This window comes from Zalophus californianus, chromosome 17, assembly GCF_009762305.2.
Source record: "Zalophus californianus isolate mZalCal1 chromosome 17, mZalCal1.pri.v2, whole genome shotgun sequence".
Classification (NCBI taxonomy): Eukaryota; Metazoa; Chordata; class Mammalia; order Carnivora; family Otariidae; genus Zalophus; species Zalophus californianus.
Window position 1 is genome coordinate 59,486,470 of NC_045611.1, and position 6,136 is coordinate 59,492,605.

The window sequence follows — 6,136 nt, forward strand, 5'->3', positions numbered from 1 at the left end:
CTGGGAAATGTAGTAGCTGCAAAGGGTGTTCACGGCGTTCAACCAGAGGATGGTCCAGGCGGCAGCCAGGGAATGCTACCGGTGCTCCTGCGTCAAAGCGGGGCGGGGTTTTGCTCGTTGTTAAACGCGGCTTACAGACGTTATTTCAACTCTATAAAGCTCAGCCAGCTCCGTGAGGATAAAAGTATTATTTGAGATGTCCCGAAATCCTCTATCTAAAGGACATCTCATTCCATAGTGTCGTTCAGACATAAGAGAGTTCACACATAGCTGGAAACATGGTATTGTTCTTCAAATGTATATGGCCTGAAGCGTTACTCAGATTTGTATTCGTGTGTTTTATCAGGAGGAAGAAAAAAGACTCCCTACAGGGCCATAACAGAAGAGCAAGAAAAAGCATGTTAGGCTGCCCTGAAGCGGGCGGACAAACAGGATTTGTTTCTGGTTCCCGCAGAAAACTTCTCCATTACCTGTGTCATCAGTAATTTTGACAATTGGAAGCAAAAATCAACAGAAGTGGAAGTAAAATTGGAAGCTCTATACTAAATCCTCTAAATTTTATAAAAAGTTAATTTATAACTGTGTAGGTCTTTTTTTTTTTAAAGATTTTATTTTTAGGGGCGCCTCAGGTAGCGATCTCAGGGTCCACCCTCAGTATGGAGTTTGCTTGGGACTCTCCCTCTTTCTCTGCCCCTCTCGCTCATGCTCTCTCTAAAGTAAATAAATCTTTTTAAAAAAAGATTTTATTTTTAAGTAATCTCTACACCCAAGGTACGGCTGGAACCCACAGTCCTGAGGTCAAAAGTCTCATGCTTTTTTTTTTTTTAAAGATTTTATTTATTTATTTGACAGAGATAGAGAGAGAGCAGAGGTAGGCAGAGTGACAGGCAGAGGGAGAGGGAGAAGCAGGCTCTCTGCTGAGCAGGGAGCCGGACGTGGGGCTCGATCCCAGGACCCCAGGATCATGACCCGAGCCGAAGGCAGCCACTTAACCGACTGAGCCACCCAGATGCCCCACATGCTTCGTTGACTAAGCCAGCTAGGTGCCCTTGTAGCCTTTTTAGAATAGTATCAATTGTGTCTCCTAACTGTATCTTTTTGGATGTCCAGCTTATTTATTTGGTGAGAACACACTGAATGACAATTTTGGTAGTCTACTGGGACAGCTGTAACAAAATATCATGGACTGAAGTAGCTTAAACAACAGACATTGATTTTCTCACTGTTCTGGAAGCTGGAAGTTGAAGACGAAGGTGTCAACAGGTTTGGTTTCTCCTGAGGCCTCTCTCCTTGGCTTGTGGATGGCCATCTTCTTGTGCCCTCACAGGGCCTTTTTTTCCCTATGAACGTACTCATAGGGTATGTTCTATTCTTCTTAGAAGGAAATCAGTCCTAATGACGTACTGCCCCACCCTCATGACTTCCTTTAACTTTAATTGCCTCTGTGAATGCTCTTTCTCCAAATTCTGGCTTAGGATTTCAACATATTAATATTACACTAATAAATGTTTTAGTGGCAATGAACGGCAAATGACTTACTAAAGAAGTGTAAATAAAGAGGAAAAAGAGCAACTTTTTGAAAGTATCATCCAGGTGCCAATGGCTCACAATAATTACTAAAACTGACTTTGATAAAAACATAATTTCCAAAAGCTTCCCACTAAATACCATAAATGCTTTTATAAGATTTAAAACAAAAACCTTTCAATTTAAACAAATATTAAAAGGTGGTAAAATGGAAAGTTTAATAAATTTATTCAAATACTTAAATTTTTATCATTAACAATACTATTTAAGGGGCACCTGGGTGGCTCAATCGGTTAAGGGTCTGCCTTCGGCTCAGGTCATGATCCCAGGGTCCTGGGATTGAGCCCCGCATTGGGCTCCCTGCTCAGCAGAGAGGCTGCTTCTCCCTCTTCCTCTGCCTGCCACTCCCCCTGCTTGTGCTCTCTGTCAAATAAATAAATAAAATCTTAAAACAAAACAAAAAAAATACTACTTATCCCACCTGATTAATCCCTCACAAAGCCATCATCTCCCTTACTAAAAGTTGTGATCATTCCGATAGTTCAGGTGTCCTCTAATACCTGGTAGAAAAAGCCTCACCCACTTTCTATACTCCTTTTCTCACCACTCCTCATCAAACATTATACTATAAAAACATTGATCTTCCTTCATTTCTTTGAATTCCACATGTGCCCTTCCAACTCAGACTATTCTCAGGTCTTGGGCGCCTGGGTGGCTCAGCTGGTTAAGCGACTGCCTTCGGCTCAGGTCATGATCCTGGAGTCCCAGGATCGAGTCCCACATCGGGCTCCCTGCTTGGCGGGGAGTCTGCTTCTCCCTCTGACTCTCTTCCCTCTCGTGCTTTCTCTCTCTCATTATCTCTCTCTCTGAAATAAATAAATAAAATAAAATAAAATAAAAAGAATATTCTCAGGTCTTTTTTTCTCCAAATGAAGCTTCCCCTCCCCACTCCAACTATGCTTTGGTAATTAGAATGAATCTTTTAAGTGTCAGCATCAATTTCTAACCAGAAGTAGTTTTATACTCTCAACTCCTATATTCTGAATATTCCCAATGTTATGTCATAAAATTACCTGAACTCTAGTGAATAACATTATACAATTTTAGAAAATTACTTTTGAATGAGTAACATTCCTGTTTTAAACACTATAAACAATATGGAGCAGTTATGATCTTTGTTATTCACCTTTGAATCAAAATATCCCAGAATATTTTTTTAAAGATTTTATTTATTTGTCAGAGAGAGAGAGCGAGAGAGCACAAGCAGGAGGAGGGCAGGCATAAGGAGAAGCCGGCTTCCTGAGGAGCAGGGAGCTTGATATGGGGCTCGATCCCAGGACCCTGGGATCATGACCTGAGTCGGAGAGAGCCACTTAACCAACTGAGCCACCCAGGCGACAAAATGTTCCAGAATCTTAAACGAGATAAACTCTGAGCCTACAAATATATAAAGTTTTTTGAAAAAATGGTGGGATGTCCTAGAGATAAGTACAGGAACTACACTTGGAGCATTTGTTTTTGTTGCCCAGCAGGCAAAGTATAACTGAGACCTGGGTGGCACTGCCAAAGAGCATAAAGGGATGAATGTCAGGGATCCTGAAGAGACCAGTGTAGGTGTTCATCAGACCATCGTGCAGGTTCATAATGAGGGTTATCCAAAAAGATAAAAGAGGAGAGAGTAAAAAGCAACAAACATATTCACCAGGATGAGAATGGTGAATGTGACTTTTGCTCACCACGATAAGAACGCTGCTTATGGGAAAGTCTAGGGGAAAGGCTGTTGCTGTGAATGTGTTGGGTTCTCCACTTGTGTCTGTACAGAAGTACTTTGGAACCACTTGGTAGACCATTAGGTAAGAATACGTAATGTTAATGAAGAACAAAATGAACGCATGTACTGGGATAATACGTCTTTCTAGAATGCCTGAAAAACAATATCCATGAATTTTTTTTTTTTCTAGTTGTTTTTCCTTTTTCTTGGTCCAGTCTATTCATAGCAATAAAGGAATTTAGCAGGAGTTACAGGACCCAGTAGAGGAAAGAGCAAAATCCAGTGCACTTTGGGGACATCATTCTTAGCTCCACCCACCTCAAAATACTGGGGCAAAGCTTACTGGCCTGGAAGCCACTTGAGAAGCAGGTAGTGCTGAGACAGATCCTTCTGGCCCTCTGTGAAAATAAAGGACAAGTTTATGTCCAACATCACTCAGAACGTATTTCCTTCCAAAGCTGCCATGGTCTTAAGGAACTCCTGAGAGAGAAGCGTTAAGGAGTTGCCAAAGACAAATTGTTTAACCAAATCTCTTAACAGATATCATTGCTACTCAGTCTCTTTGAATCTTTTTTAAGATTTTATTTATTTATTTGACAGAGAGAGAGCACAAAAGGGGGAGCAGCAGGCAGAGGGAGAGGGAGAAGCAGGCTCCCCGCAGAAAAGGGGGCCCGATGTGGGACTTGATCCCGGGACCCTGGGATCATGACCTGAGCCAAAGGCAGTCGCTTAACCAACTGAGCCACCCAGGCGCCCCTCTCTTTGAATCTCTTAAAAATAACTGGGGCTACCTGGCTGGCTCAGTTGAGAGCATGTGACTCTTGACTTTGGGGTCATGAGTTCGAACCCCATATTGGGTGTAAAGATTACTTAAATAAAAACAAAACAAAACAAAAAAACACTTTATGTTGGACACCCTTTTTTTAAATTATTTTTAAGATGTTATTTGCTCATCCCCGAGAAAGAGCATGAGCGGGTGGGAGGGACAGAGGAAGTGGGAGAAGCAGGCTCCCCGCGGAGCAGGGAGCCTGCCTCCAGGCCGGATCCCAGGATCCCAGGATCCCAACCTGAGCAGAAGGAAGATTCCCAACCAACTGAGCCACCCACGTGCCCCTATGTTGGACACTCTGAAGCAATTACACTTCACTATTCCACCCAGTACATTTCCTGCTTCTACCACTTCTCACTCACACCCCTACAACTTTTTTTTTAACAACTCAACTTTTTAAGAGTTTTTTTTCTGTTATCTCAATTCCTATGTAATTCTCATTCTATTTGCACCTTTACCTTCACAGATCCAATGTTATGAGCAAACTTCTAAAGAGAACAATCATGTTTAAGATTTTGGTTAAAAGTCCTCTCACCAGGTCTCGACACCCTTAATAATTTTTGCCTTTTTAACTTACTTTTGCTGATTCTTCATTATCTCCCAATCAGTAGATTTTTAGTCATCTCTGTCTTCATAATCTACACACATTTTATTGGCGATCTCAGCCAATGTCATACCATAAATACCATAAGCCAAAAACTTTCAAATTCCTATTTTTGAACATGTGCAAAGGGAGCATTTTATTCCTTAAATAAAGTTTTGGGACAACAGGAGGTCATCACCTTTCTGGAAGAGATTATTATTTCACATGTAAATGCTGTGGCAGTGTTTATCGGGACTTGAGATGATCTCAGAGACACTTGTAAAATAATCACATTATTGAGAACTATTAGAAGTGATTAAGTAATTTATTGAGAGAGAAACTGCCAGGCCATAACACATCTAAAATGCCTGGAGGGGCATCTGGATGCCTCAGGTTAGTTAAGCATCTGCCATCGGCTCAAGTCATGATCCCAGGGCTGGGATTGAGCCCCATGTCCGCTCCCTGCTCAGCTGGGAGCCTGCTTCTCTGTCTCCTCCCCACTCGTGCTCTCTGTCGCTATCTCTTTCTCTCTCTCTCTCAAATGAATAAAATCTTTTAAAAATAAAAATAAAAAAATAAAATGCCTGGAAAACATCAGGTAAAAATGAGAGGCAAGACAAAGTCTAATTGAGAGAAGACAGTTAAGACAAAAGATGGGTTTACTGGGGCGTGTTTCTGGTCAACCCAAGTGTTCTACCTAAAAAATATTATTTTAAATTTCTGATATTTGTGCACCATTGCGGCCTGGATGAAGATGAAAATGAAGCAGGGGAGACTTCAGTCTTAAAAATGAACATGGAGGGGGGCGCCTGGGGGGCTCAGTTGGTTAAGCGTCTGCCTTCAGCTCAGGTCATGACCCCGGGATCCTGAGATCCAGCCCCGCATCGGGCTCCCTGCTTGGCGGGAAGCCTGCTTCTCCCTCTGCCTGCCACTCCCGCTGCTTGTGCACACTCTCTCTCTCTGACAAATAAATAAAATCTTAAAAAAAAAAGAATTGCCAAGCTAAGAGGGCAGAAATAATGATGATGTATAATGGTGTTAGGATCTAAGTGTTTCTCTGGTACATATAAAAGTGCTTTTTTGGTGGTCCCTGAACATCAGCGTCTGCTCCACATTTGTTAGGATTTCTAAAGTAATTGCCTCACTCAGTCTTTGAGCAGTGACAACTTGGGTCTGATCTGACCTCCAAAATCTAAACCACAGAGCTGTGAGATGGGGATTTTCCCATCACTCCCACTGAAAATAAGATGCTCCAATTTAGTCCCTAAATGTCCTTCTACAGAAACTGTGATAAAAGACAATAAACAGTCTTGATTTTTTTCACAAATGACTGCAGTTCTTAATGGGTCACCCATTAAGACACGTTAACCACAACAGGTCCAGGAATCAAAGATCTTTTGTGATCTCTATGATTTACCCAAATTTT